The following is a 14,974-nucleotide window of genomic DNA, read 5'->3' on the forward strand; positions in this document are numbered from 1 at the left end:
ATTAGGTCAATTGTTTTGATTTTTAGACCCCACAAATAACTGAGAACATGTGATGTTAGTTTTCCAGGGCCTGGGTTATTTCACTTAACATAATGACCTCCAGTTCCATCCATGTGATTGCAAATGACAGGATCTCATTCTTTTTATGGCTGAATAGTATTCCATTTTGTATCTGTACCACATTTTCTTTATCCAGTCATCTGTTGATGGACACTTAGGTTACTTGCAAATCTTAGCTGTTGTAAACACTGCTGCGAGAAACATAGGAGTGCCGATATCTCTTTAATATACTGATTTCCTTTCTTTGGGGTATATACCCAGCAGCAGAATTGCTGGATCATATGGTAGCTCAATTTTTAGCTATTTGAGAAACCTCCAAACTGTGCTCCATAGTGACTGTACTAATTTACATTCCCACCAACAGTGTACAAGGGTTCCCTTTTGTCCACATCCTCGCCAGCATTTGTTATTGCCTGTCTTTTGGATATAAGCTATTTTAACCGCGGTGAGATGATATTCCATTGTCGTTTTGATTTGCATTTCTCTGATGACCAGCGATGTTGAGCACCTTTTCATATGCCTGTTTGCCATTTATATGTCTTCTTATGAGAAAAGTCTATTCAAATCTTTTGCCCATTTTTTTAATAGATTATATTTCTTAGAGTTGTCTGAACTCCTTATATACTTTGGTTATTAATCCCTGGTCACATGGGAAGTTTGCAAATATTTTCTCCCATTCTGTGGGTTGTCTCTTCACTTTGTTGATATTAGGTAAAGCAAATCGTCTCACATGTGTCCTCAAATATTATAAACATTTTTAAATTTTAAAAAAGTAATTTAGTTTTAAATTTTTTAAAAATTAAATAAATGGTATCACAGTGGATGTATTTTCCCGTGCTTTTTTGCACACCATTGTTTTAGACATTTATCTGTGTTGACACATATAGTACTAATTCATTCAACTGTTATATAACACTGTATTTTATAAATGTAACACAATTCATCCATTCTGTTGAACACTCATAGCTTGTTTCCATTTTTTTAATACTCACTACAGACAATACAGAAATAAACATTCTTGTAGATTTCTTTTCAAACATAGTGTGAGATGTATATCCTAAGATTAGAATTACTCAGTCATAAGATGTCAGCAGCTTTGATCTTACTAAATATTACTATTGCTTTTCAAAGTAGTTGTGCCCATTTATATTCCTACCATAAATGAGACTACATTCCTCATCACCGCCATCATTTAATGCTGTAAGGCTTTTCCATTTTTGGTAATCTGATGCATGTGAAGTACAATACCTTACAGTTTTATTCTGCATTCCTCTGACCATAGTGAGATTGATCTTATTAATGTATTGGTCATTCGGGTTTCCTTTTCTGTGAATCCCCTATTCATATTCTTTGCTCGTTTTTGAACTTACCTGTCTTTCTTATTGACTTATGAAACCTACTTATATTTTCTGAATATTAATCCTGTGTTGGTTATATGCACTATGAATGTCTTCTCCCAGACTGTAAGTTGTCTTTCTGATTTGTATGGGGCCTTTTGATTAGTTATATTGGAACTATCTCTCCAATGTTATTTTTGTGCTTTGTATTAACTTTACTTTTTCTAAGCTTCTTTCCTTCTTTCCCTGTTTCACTGATCATGTTTCCCCCTTCTACTGGTTTGGATGTTGGACATTCTAATTCTTTTTGAGTCAGCCTAAAAATATATATTTTAATTTATATACAGTATAATTCATTTTTGTTGTACAGCTCTGAGTTTTGACAAATGCAGAGCTGTGTAAACACTACTACAATTAAGATGCCAAAGAGTTTCATCATGCCTCAAATTCCCTCTTAGTACCCCTTTATATATCCCTCCTCTCACCCCCACCCATGCTAATTACTGATCTGTTTTCCACTGTTAGTTTTGCCTTTTGCATAATGTAATGTAGGAATTATACCCTATGTAGCCTTTTGACTTTGGCTTCTTTCACTTAAAATAATGAACTGCAGATTTATTTGTGTTGTTGAATGTATCAATAGTCCATTCCTGTATATTGCTGAGTAGTAGTATTCCATTACACAGATGTACCATTATTTACCCATTCAGCAATTGAAGGACATTTGGGTTGTTTCAGGTTTTTGGCAATTATAAATAAAACTACCATAAACATTTACATACACGCTTTTGTGTGAGAATTAGTTTTCATTCCTCTTGGAAAATACCTAGGGGTGACATTTCTCGGTACCCTTAAATTTTAATATGCATACAGTCCAAAGTTAGTATATACTTTATTCCCCTTTTGAATAAAACAAAGATCTTAATACATTTTAACTCCAAACTTTTACCTTCCATCTTCCATGTTAGCTTGTCTAGTATTTTAGTGCTACTCTTATTGTAATCTTCCCCAACAAAATCAGTAATTTTTATTTTTAGTCAATACTTATTTAGGTATATGAATATATTTCATCAATTACTTTGGTCATCATTGCTTCTTGCATCCCACTCCTTTCTTCTAAAAAGCACATTTTAGGCCAGGCGCAGTGGCTCATGCCTGTAATCCCAGCAGTCTGGGAGGCTGAGGTGGGCAGACCACTTGAAGTCTGGAGTTCGAGACCAGCCTGGCCAACATGGTGAAACCCCATCTCTACTAAAAGTGCAAAAATTAGCCAGGTGTGGTGGCAGGCCCCTGTAATCCCAGCTACTCGGGAGGCTGAGGCAGGAGAATCGATTGAACCCGGGAGGTGGAGGTTGCAGTGAGCCGAGATGGTGCCACTGCACTCCAGCCTGGGTGACAGAGCGAGACTCTGTCTCAAAAAAATAAAATAAAATAAAAAGTACATTTTAATGATGTGCTTTAGAACAATAAATTAGAAATTAAATTAGCAGAATGTTCTAGTGTATACTAGAGCCTGATATGCCCAAAATACTCATTCCTAGATGACAGAATCTAGTGATCTGTTTTAGGTAGGAATTATATATACTGGTTTGAAATAATCTTTTCTTGTTCCTTTTAATTGCAAAGGAAGTGACTCTCCATTTATTAGTTCCTACACGAGAGTAGGGTGAAAAGGCTAATAGAGGCCTCATGCATTCAAAGAGGCTTGAGGTTTTCATACTACTCTTATCTTTGGTTAAAACATTTGACCTGTTTATATCTAATTTCCTCTTAAACAATCACATGCAAAACCATATTAAGTAGGATACTTGAAATTCCTGAACATTATATAAATTATGTTAAAAATTTAATATGTTTGAAAGATAAAGAGGAAAATGCTTATACAGTTATCTTTCTGCCTCATAATCCTTAACTCAAAGAGGAATTAGAAATAAACCTTCGAAAGATGCTAATTCCATAGTCTGAATTGCTGCTTGTGTTTTAGGACAGAAGTCTAATTCATTATGTAGGCCTGATTCTAAGAAAATTTGTCTTTGCTTCTCACTTGTGTTATCTTTTAAAAATCCAGCAAATTCCATACTGCCCTTTTAGGTATAATGTTAACCATTACAAATAATTTTTTTTTAAATAAGAAGTCTCACACTGTCACCCAAGCTGGAATGCAGTGGCATGATCTCGGCTTACTGCAACCTCCGCCTCCCGGATTCAAGCGATTCTCCTGCCTCAGTCTCCCGAGTAGCTGGGACTATAGGCACACGCCACCATGCCTAGCTAATTTTTGTATTTTTAGTAGAGACGGGGTTTCACTATGTTGGCAAGGCTGGTCTTGAACTCCTGACCTGGTGATCCGCCCACCTCGGCCTCCTAAACTGCTGGGATTACAGGCGTGAGCCACCGCGCCCGGCCTGAAGAATCTTATGACCACTTTTTAAAATGCTTTCACAAGATATTCACACACCAATGATTTAAGCAAATCAACAAAGGAAAAATTTCTTTGTACTTAATAAAAAATTCTATCTGCCAAATGTTTAAAAAAATAACTTCTGACATATAGGCTGGGCGCGGTGGCTCACGCCTATAATCCCATCACTTTTGGAGGCCGAGGCGGGCAGATCACTTGAGGTCAGTAGTTCGAGACCAGCCTGGTCAACATGGTGAAACCGTCTCTACCAAAAATACAAAAATTAGCCAGGCGTGGTGGCGCATGCCTGTAATCCCAGCTACTCGGGTGACTGAGACAGGAGAATAGCTTGAATCCAGGAGATGGAGGTTGCAGTGAGGCAAGATCACGCCACTTCACTCCAGCCTGGGTGACAGAGTGAAACTCTGTCTCAAACAAAAACAAACCAACGAAACAAACTTCTGACATATAGTTAATGAAAAGAAAATGCGTTTATGCACAGAAGGGATTTTTAAATTAACACAAAACAATTGAATATCTAAAAGCAACTCGTGCCAATATTTATATTGCTTTCAACTTAAGAATGTCTCATTGGCTATTTCAGACTAAGAAATCTGAGAAAGATTTCATCTCTAAATAGGCACACAATATATAAAGATGTACTTTGGGACAATAACTACATAAAGGAGGAGAGGTAGAGCTGTCTAGAAGCAGTTTTTATATATACTATTGAAGCTAAATTAGTATTAATTCATACTAGTTAGTTGTAAACTTAAGATGCCCATCATAATCCCCAGGGTAACCACTAAGAAAAAAACCCTAAAAGATATATATATGAAAATAAGCCAGGCGAGGTGGCATGCACCTATACTCCCAGCTACTCAGGAGGCTGAGGAGGGAGGATCACTTGAACCCAGGAGCTCTAGTCTAGCCTGGGTAACACAGTGATACTTTGCTTCTATTTAAAAAAAAGATATGCATAAAAGGAAATGAGAAGAGAATCAAAACGGTATACTACAAAAAAAAAATCAATCAAATACAACAGAAGGGGAGATTTACTCATCTTTCCCTGGTTGGATGTATACATGAGGCATATAATAGTCCCCCCTTATAAGCAGTTTTGTTTTCCCTGGGTACAGTTACCTGTGGTCAACATGGTCCAAGAATATTACATGGAAAATTCCAGAAATAAACAATTCCTAACTTTCAAATTGCATGCCATTCTGAATAGCATGATGGAATCTCATGCCGTCCTGCTCCATCCCACCCAAGATGCAAATCATTCCTTTGCCCAGCACATCCATACTGTATATACCACCCATTAGTCACTTAGTAGTCGTCTTGGTTATCAGATCAACTGTTGCAGTACTGCAGTGCTTCTGTTCAAGTAATCCTTGTTTTAATTAACAATGGCCCCAAAGCACAAGAGTAGTAATGCTAGCAAATTGTTACAATTGTCCTATTTTATTGTTGTTAATCTCCTACTGTGTCTAATTTATAAATGAAGTATAGGTATGTATTTATAGGAAAAAATGTATATGTAGGGTCTGGTACTATCCGTGATTTCAGGCATCTACCAGGGGTCTTGGAACATACTCTCCTCAGATAAGGGGGGACTGCTGTACAAGCTATTAAACTGTTTTTCTCTTGTGAATCTATCTTTTGTTACAGGAGTCCATCACAATTAACAACTATGAAGGGTAGAGAGAAAATTATCTTTCCTCCCCTAGAGTTTCTGGTGATGAGGATAGGATCTCTGGGGTACCCTGCTCACTCTGGAACCTGCCAATGAGATCCCGGGGAAACTGACAGAAGCTGGCTAAGGGTAAGAATTCTTACCAAAGTCAACTCTCCTGGATCTGTCTGTAGCACCTAGTAGAGAAGAGGAAGGCAAACACTTTTCTTTGCTCCTTACTTTCTAACTTTGATTAGCAGGAGGAAAACATCTGTACCAATTGATTTTTTTGGATTATGACTCTGGCTTGATCCTTTCCCTCTCAGAGACAGCTTTTGCTTTCCTGTTGGTCTCGTGTCCTGAAAGCTTAGCTTGGCTTTCTACCTGTCCGGGCACACCGGTTATCAAGCCTGTATTTGCAGGCAGCCAACTGAAAGGTTGGCAGCCCCCAATAATATGGCCGGACAGAAATGGGGGTTGCACCCTACTTGTATCTAGGGTCCTACCAACTGTTGCCAGCTCTCAGAGGATTCTCTGTCTTTTGGCTATCTCTGGGAGTGGTTCTGGATCTTGGCGGTTGGGGGGAGGGCTGTATCTTTGCACCCTCTATGAAGACACCCCTTATACCCACAGTTAAGCCATTAAGGGCTTATTGGTTTTGGTCAAGTCACTCGATAAATATAACTCTGAAAATGTCCCCAGTGGGGTGACATGAATTGCATGCCAGGTTCTGGACAGAAATATAGTTAAAAATTAATCAGGCTGCCCTTTGGCCCACTTTCCTTTTGCTGAAAGTCATGTAGTACTAGATACTGACTATTTGCATTCCCATTGTTCCTATAGATAGGATCTCTGACATTGGAATTATAAGGCTTTCATTTAAAGACTGCTTAAGATATTCTTAGGATCCTGAATTCCAGTGGAAAGGCTGAAGCCAACCAGTTTCAAGACCCTCAGAGAGGAACCAAATCAGCACAAGAATATACTTGTTTCTTTTTTTAAGATAGAGTCTTGCTCCGTCAGCCAGGCTGGAGTGAAGTGGCACAATCATAGCTCACTAAAGCCTCAAACTCCTGGGCTTAAGTAATCCTCCAGCCTCAGCCTCCTTAGTAGCTGGGGCTACAGGTAGATACCACTACACCCAGCTAATTTTAAAAAATTTTTTGTAGAGATGGGGTCTCCCTATGTTAGCCAGGCTGGTCTTGAACTACTTCCCTCAAGCAATCCTCCTGCCTTGGGCTCCCAAAGTGTTGGGACTATAGGCATCAACCTGGCCAAGAATACAGTTTCTTCATCTCCAAGTCCTATGACTTCATCCTGCACTCTTCAACCAATCAACAATCTCCACACTTTGGCCCACTCCAAAACCCTTTAAAACCCTAACCTCAAATTCCTTGGGGAGACAGATTTGAGGTTTCCTCCCATCTCTTTGTTTAATTATCCTACCATTAAACTTCTTTCTCGGCCGGGCGCAGTGGCTCATGCTTGTAATCCCAGCACTTTGCGAGGCCGAGGCAGGTAGATCACTGTAGGTCAGGAGTTTGAGACCAGCCTGGCCAACATGGTGATACCCCGTCTCTACTAAAAATACAAAAATTAGCTGGGCGTGGTGGTAACGCGCCTGTAATCCCAGCTACTCGGGAGGCTGAGGCAGGAGAATTGCTTGAACCTGGGAGGCATGGGCTGCAGTAAGCCGAGATTGTGCCACTGTACTCCAGCCTGGGTGACGGAGCGAGACTCCGTCTCAAAAACAAAAAACAAAAACCTCTTTCTCTGCTGTAACCCAGCATCTCAGCATATTGATTTGCTGTGTACATTGGGCAAGAAACATATTATGATTACACCTTTGGTTTAAAAGAAAAAAAAAGGAGTTCAATTCTGCCAGGAATATTCTCTATTCTTTTTGATCCTGTTCCTTCCATGGAAACCTCAGTCAACTGAAATTCCTTTCTCAAAATCCTGCAAACTATATGCTCTGCCAACTCTGGCCACCTCCTTCTCGTTGACACAATTTTGCTAATAACTTGAAACTTCATTGGCTTCTTCAGAAAACTTAAGATCTCCCCAAACTGGTGCTAAGACCTCTTCCTCCCCGTTGCTTCTGCTCCTCCTTCTGCCACTTTCGATCTTTAATTCAGTTTCTTTGAACCTTGATCTGTTCCCCCTCCAAGCCCCTACCTCCTCCATCCTTCTGTCCACTACTGTCAGACCTTTTACCTTCCCACTCCAGCCCCTTAGTCTCTTGAACCGTAGAACTCTGGCTCTCAAGAGACTTAGGGACATCCAAAAGCAATTACATGAGGCTAAAAAGAAAAGGAAGGCTAGTTAGAAATAGACTGGATATTTCATCCACTCCGATGGGCTTTGGAGATAGACAACCACTAGGTGTCTCCTCAGTCACCTACATTTTAGTCCACAGCCTCATAAGACTGACCTCTGGAAATAGGCAAATATGCTACAAAACTCCTAGGAGAGAACTTTCATCCTTTCTCTGTGTCTTTGAGATGTAAAATTTCTTCTCTAGGGCCTGAGGGCTATCTCTTTTGAAATGAAAATCTCAAGGAGATGACTCTCACCTGAAGGAAAAAAAAGGCGCTGTTTGGAAATTGGGCAAATGAAGAATCTTGTCTTTTCCACAAATACTTGTAAAAACCTTTAGCCATCTGAGTAGGTAACCTTAACTTACTCTATCTGCTAGAAACACAATTTAGATACAGCTATTCTCTTACAAACGAGTGAGTTTCATATTATTGTACCTGATACATGGCTAAAATTTTTAAATGAAAGCTGTAAAATCTGTTTGTATCTGTATGTTTATGTATGTCTCTGTAGATATGACATTTTTCTATCCCCATGGTATTATGTAGTTTGTAAACAAGGTCTACTTCACTGGCTTTAAGAAAAATAAACCTGGCTGAGTGTGGTGCTTAGGCTTGTAATCTTAGAACTTTGGGAGGCCCAGGCAGGAGGATTGCTTAAGGTCACCCTCAGCAACATAACGAGATCCTCGTCTCTACAAAAGAAAATTTAAAAATTAGCTAGCCATAGTGGCTTGTGCATGTAGTCCTAGCTACTTAGGAGGCTGAGGCAGGAGAATTGCTTGAGCCCAGGAGTTCCAGGCTGCAGTGAGCTATGATCCTGCCATCGCACTCCAGTATAAGTAACAGAGACCACGTGTCCAAAAAAAAAAAAAAAAACGCCGGGCATGGTGGCTCATGCCTGTAATCCCAGCAGTTTGAGAGGCCGAGGCAGGCAGATCACCTGAGCTCAGGAGTTCAAGACCAGGCTGGGCAACATGGCAAAACCCCATCTCTACAAAAAATACAAATATTAGCCAGGTATGGTGGCATGTGCCTATGATCTCAGCTACTTGGGAGGCTGAGGCAGGAGAAATGCTTGAGCCCAGGAGGCGGAGGTTGCAGTGAACCAAGATAGCGCCATTGCACTCCAGCCTGGGCGACAGAGCAAGACTGTCTCAAGAAAAAAAAAAAGGACAGAAAGAGAAACTTACATAAATTAAGTATTCTCTTAGAAAACAGAAGAACTAACCCAAATGCTTTTCAAGTTCACTTGACTGGTAATCTTTGGTAAATAATACTGTTGGTTTAGTTAAAAAAAAAAAAAAAAGAAAAGAAAATGCCTTCAGAGTTGTCAGCATCAGCATTAAATATAATGTAGACACACAACTTTTATTCTGAGTTTACTAGTCGAATAAGCTTATGTTATTTCTACTAGATGTTTATGATTATAAAATTAATTCAACCAAGAATAAATATATAAGTAAAAATGCAGTATTTGTTACTTCATATATATCAAGTACAGCAGTAAACAAAAAACCCATGAATTTAAAAAGAAACACACACAAGAGACGGCAGTAATAAAGGATTAAGGAACAAAAAAATATGATACATAGAAAACAAATAGCAAAATGACAGAAGTCCTTCCTCATCAGTAATTATTTTAGATGTAAAAAAATTAAACTCTCCAATTTCAAAAGTCAGAGATTGGCAGAATGGATTTAAAACCAAGATCTAACTATAAATTGTCGACAAGAAACTCACTTTAGGTTCTAGACACAAACAAGTTGAAAGAGAAAGGATGGAAAAAGATACTGCAAGCAAACCAAACCAAAAGAGGGCTAGGGTTGCTCCACTAATGTCAGATAAAATAGACTTTTAAGTAAAAAAGTGTATTATTACAAGAGACAAAGAACAATAATATATATTGATATAGGGGTAAGGTATTAATAATCATAAGCAGACATACCTAACAGTCCCACTATATATGAAGTAAAAACTGGTAGAATTGAAGGGAGAAATAGACAGTTCTACAATAATGGTTGAAGACTTCAATACCCCACTTTCAATAATGGATAACACTAGACAGAAGATCAATAAGGAAATAGAAAAACTGAACAACACTACAAACCTACTTGGCTCGGTAGACATATACAGAACATTCCACACAAAACAGTAGAATACACATTCTTCTCAACTCCACATGAAACATTCTCCAGGATAAATCATGTTAGGCCACACAACTCTCAATAGATTTAACAAGACTGAAATCATATACTATCTTCTCTGGCCACATGGAGTAAAATTAGAAATCACTAATAGACCAGGTATGATGGCTCTCGCCTGTAATCCCAGCAATTCGGAAGACCAAGATGGAAAGATTGCTTCAGGCCAGGAGTTCAAGACTAGCCTGGGCAACATAGGGAGACCCAATCTCTGCAAAAAATTTTTAAAAAATTAGCTGGATGTGGTGGCATGCACCTGTAGTCCCAGCTACTCAGAAAGATCGCTGAAGCCCAGGAGTTTAGGCTGCAGTGAGCTGTGACTGTGCCACTGCACTCCAGCCTGGGCAACAGGGTGATACCCTGTCTCAAAAAAAAAAAAAGAAAAAGAAAAAGAAAAACATAGAATAGACTCAAGTTACTAAAATCAGAAATGAAAGTGGGATATTACTACTGATCTCGCAGAATTAAAAAGGATGATCAAAGATTGCCATGAGGCTGGGCACAATGGCTCACGCCTGTAATACCAGCACTTTGGGAGGCCGAGGTGAGAGGATTGCTTAAGAGTTTGAGACCAGCCTGGGCAACACAACAAGACCCCATCTCTACGAAAAAATTAAAAAAAAAACTAGTTAGGTGTGGTAGTGAATGCCTGTGGTCCCAGCTACCTGGGATGCTGAAGTAGGAGAACTGCCTGAACCTGGGAGATCTAGGCTGCAGTCAGCTATCATCGTGCCACTGCACTCCAGCCTGGGTGACAAGAGTGAGACCCTGTCTCAAAAAAAGAAAAGAGGATTGCTATCGACAATTGTATGCCAACAAATTAGATATCTAAGAGAAAATCGAGGCAAGTGGATCACAAGGTCAGGAGATCGAGAACATCTTGGCCAACATGGTAAAACCCCGTCTCTACTAAAAATACAAAAATTAGCTGGGCGTGGTGGTGTGCGCCTATAGTCCCAGCTACTCTGGAGGCTGAGGAAGGAGAATCGCTTAAACCCAGGAGGCAGAGGTTGCAGTGAGCCGAGATCACACCACTGCACTCCAGCCTGGGCGAAAAGAGCGAAACTCCATCTCAAAAAAAAAAAAAAGACACGAAACAAACAAACAAACAAAAAAATACAAATTCCTAGAAATATACAAATGACCTAAAACTGATGCAAAAAGAAACAGAAAATCTGAACAGACCTGTAAGATACTAAATAATCGAAAACATCCCCCAAAAGAAAAGCCTGGTACCAGACAGCTTCACTAGTGAATTCTCTTTTTTTTTCTTCATCCTCTGACTTTCACACTGGTGAATTCTGTTAAAGAAGAATGAACACCAATCCTTCTGAAAGTCTTCCAAAAAACAGAAGACCAAATACTTGATAGTTCATTGTATAACACTAGCATTACCCTGATACTAAAGCTGGATAAAGATACTGCAAGAATAGTACAGATCAATATTCCTTATGAATATAGATGCAACGATCTTCAAAAAATAATAGCAAATCAAATCCAACAACATACCAAAAGGATTAGACAACATGACCAAATGGGATTTATGCCAAGAATGCAAGGGTGATTCTACATATGAAAACAAATCAATGTATTACACCACATGAATAGAATGAAGGAAATAAACCACATGATCATCTCAATTGATGCAGAAAAAGCATCTGACAAAGTTCAACACCCTTTAATGACAAAAACATTCAGAAAGCTAAGAATGAAAGAAAACTTCCGGCCGGGCAGTGGCTCACTCCTGTAGTCCCAGCAATTTGGGAGGCGAAGACGGCAGATCAATTGAGGCCAGGAGTTCGAGACCAGTCTGGGCAACACAGTGAGACCCCTGTCTCTATTTAAAAAATGTTAATTAGCCAGGTGTGGTGGCAGGTGCCTGTAGTCCTAGCTACTTGGGAGGCTGAGGTGGGAGGATTGCTGGAGCCCAGGAGGTAGAAGCTGTAGTGAGCCATGACTGTATCATAGCACTCTAGTCTGGGTGACAGAGCGAGACTCCATCTCTAAAAAACTAAATAAAAGAGAAAGAAAACTTCTTCAATAAGATAAAGGGCATTTATAAAACACCCACAGGTAACATCATACTCAGTGGTGAAAGACTGAAAGCTTCCCACCTAAGAACAGAAACAAGTCAAGAATGCTCACTTTAGCTACGTATTTAACATTGTTGAAATCTCCACTCAGAGAAATTAGGCAAGAAATTGAAGGCACCCAAAATGGAAAGGAAGAAGTAAACTGTAGATGGCAAAGATGCGATAAATAGAAACTCCTTAAAAATCCACAAAAATTCATAAGAGCTAGCAAACGAATCCAGCAAAAATGCCAGATACAAGATAAACATGCAAAAATCAGCTGTATACAGTTGTATACACTGGCAATGAATAGCATGAAAAGTAAATTTAGAAAACAATTACATTTATGATAGCACCAAAAAGAACAAAATATTTAGGAACATAATTAGGGAGATACAAGAAAAGTACACTGACATATATAAAACTTTACTGAAAAAAAAATTTTAAATACCTAAAAACAGAAAGACATCTTTTGTTCATGGATTAGAAGACTTCATATTGTTAAGATGACAATACTCCCCAAAGTGATATATAGATTCAATGCAATCCCTATCAAAATCCCAATGGCCTTTTTTGCAGAAATGAAAAAGCTGATCCTAAAATCCATATGGAATTATATGTAAGGCACCTAAATAGTTAAAACAATCTTGAAAAAGAGGAAAGGTGAAACATCCACATTTTCTGATTTCAAAATTTACTAAAAAGCTATAGTAATCAAAACAGTGTAGTATCAGTGTAAGATGGACATATAAGAAGAATGGAATAGAATTAAGAAATAAACCCCATCTCTGTGGTTTTATCTACCTTTGGTCTTTGATGATGGTGACATACAGATGGGGTTTTGGCATGGACGTCCTTTCTGTTTGTTAGTTTTCCTTCTAACAGTCAGGACCCTAAGCTGCAGGTCTGTTGGAGTTTGCTGGAGGTCCACTCCAGACCCTGTTTGCCTGGGTATCAGCAGCGGAGGCTGCAGAACAGCGAATATTGCTGAACAGCAAATGTTGCTGCCTGATCGTTCCTCTAGAAGCTTCGTCTCAGAGGGGTACCCGGCCATGTGAACATCGATGCAAAAATCCTCAATAAAATACTGGCAAACCGAATCCAGCAGCACATCAAAAAGTTTATCCACCATGATCAAGTGGGCTTCATCCCTGGGATGCAAGGCTGGTTCAACATATGCAAATCAATAAACATAATCCAGCATATAAAGAGAACCAATGACAAAAACCACATGATTATCTCAATAGATGCAGAAAAGGCCTTTGACAAAATTCAACAGCCTTTCATGCTAAAAACTCTCAGTAAATTAGGTATTGATGGGACATATCTCAAAATAATAAGAGCTAGTTATGACAAACCCACAGCCAATATCATATTGAATGGGCAAAAACGGGAAGCATTCCCTTTGAAAACTGGCACAAGACAGGGATGCCCTCTCTCACTACTCCTATTCAACACAGTGTTGGAAGTTCTGGCCAGGGCAATCAGGCAGGAGAAAGAAATAAAGGGTATTCAATTAGGAAAAGAGGAAGTCAAATTGTCCCTGTTTGCAGATGACATGATTGTATATATTTAGAAAACCCCATCGTCTCAGCCCAAAATCTCCTTAAGCTGATAAGCAACTTCAGCAAAGTCTCAGGATACAAAATCAATGTGCAAAAATCACAAGCATTCTTATACACCAAATAACAGACAGAGAGCCAAATCATGAGTGCACTCCCATTCACTATTGCTTCAAAAATAATAAAATACCTAGGAATCCAATTTACAAGGGATGTGAAAGACCTCTTCAAGGAGAACTACAAACCACTGCTCAACGAAATAAAAGAGGACACAAACAAATGGAAGAACATTCCATGCTCATAGATAGGAAGAATCAATATCGTGAAAATGGCCATACTGCCCAAGGTAATTTATACATTCAATGCCATCCCCATCAAGCTACCAATGACTTTCTTCACAGAATTGGAAAAAAACTAAAGTTCATATGGAACCAAAAAAGAGCCTGCATTGCCAAGTCAATCCTAAGCCCAAAGAACAAAGCTGGAGGCATCACGCTACCTGACTTCAAACTATGCTACAAGGCTACAGTAACCAAAACAGCATGGTACTGGTACCAAAACAGACATATAGACCAAGGGAACAGAATAGAGCCCTCAGAAATAATACCACACATCTACAATCATCTGATCTTTGACAAACCTGACAAAAAACAAGAAATGGTGAAAGGATTCCCTATTTAATAAATGGTGCTGGGAAAACTGGCTAGCCATATGGAGAAAGCTGAAACTGGATCCCTTCCTTACACCTTATACAAAAATTAATTCAAGATGGATTAAAGACTTAAATGTTAGACCTAAAACCATAAAAACCCTAGAAGAAAACTTAGGCAATACCATTCAGGACATAGGCATGGGCAAGGACTTCATGTCTAAACACCAAAAGCAATGGCAACAAAAGCCAAAATTGACAAATGGGATCTAATTAAACTAAAGGGCTTCTGCACAGCAAAAGAAACTACCATCAGAGTGAACAGGCAACCTACGGAATGGGAGAAAATTTTTGCAAGCTACACATCTGACAAAGGGCTAATATCCAGAATCTACAAAGAACTCAAACAAATTTACAAGAAAAAAACAAACAACCCCATCAAAAAGTGGGTGAAGGATATGAACAGATACTTCTAAAAAGAAGACATTTATGCAGCCAACAGACACAGGAAAAAATGCTCATCATCACTGGCCATCAGAGAAATGCAAATCAAAACCACAATGAGATACCATCTCACACCAGTTAGAATGGCGATCATTAAAAAGTCAGGAAGCAACAGGTGCTGGAGAGGATGTGGAGAAATAGGAACAGTTTTACACTGTTGGTGAGACTGTAAACTAGTTCAACCATTGTGGA

The sequence above is a fragment of the Pan paniscus genome, chromosome X, assembly GCF_029289425.2.
Source record: "Pan paniscus chromosome X, NHGRI_mPanPan1-v2.0_pri, whole genome shotgun sequence".
Lineage (NCBI taxonomy): Eukaryota > Metazoa > Chordata > Mammalia > Primates > Hominidae > Pan > Pan paniscus.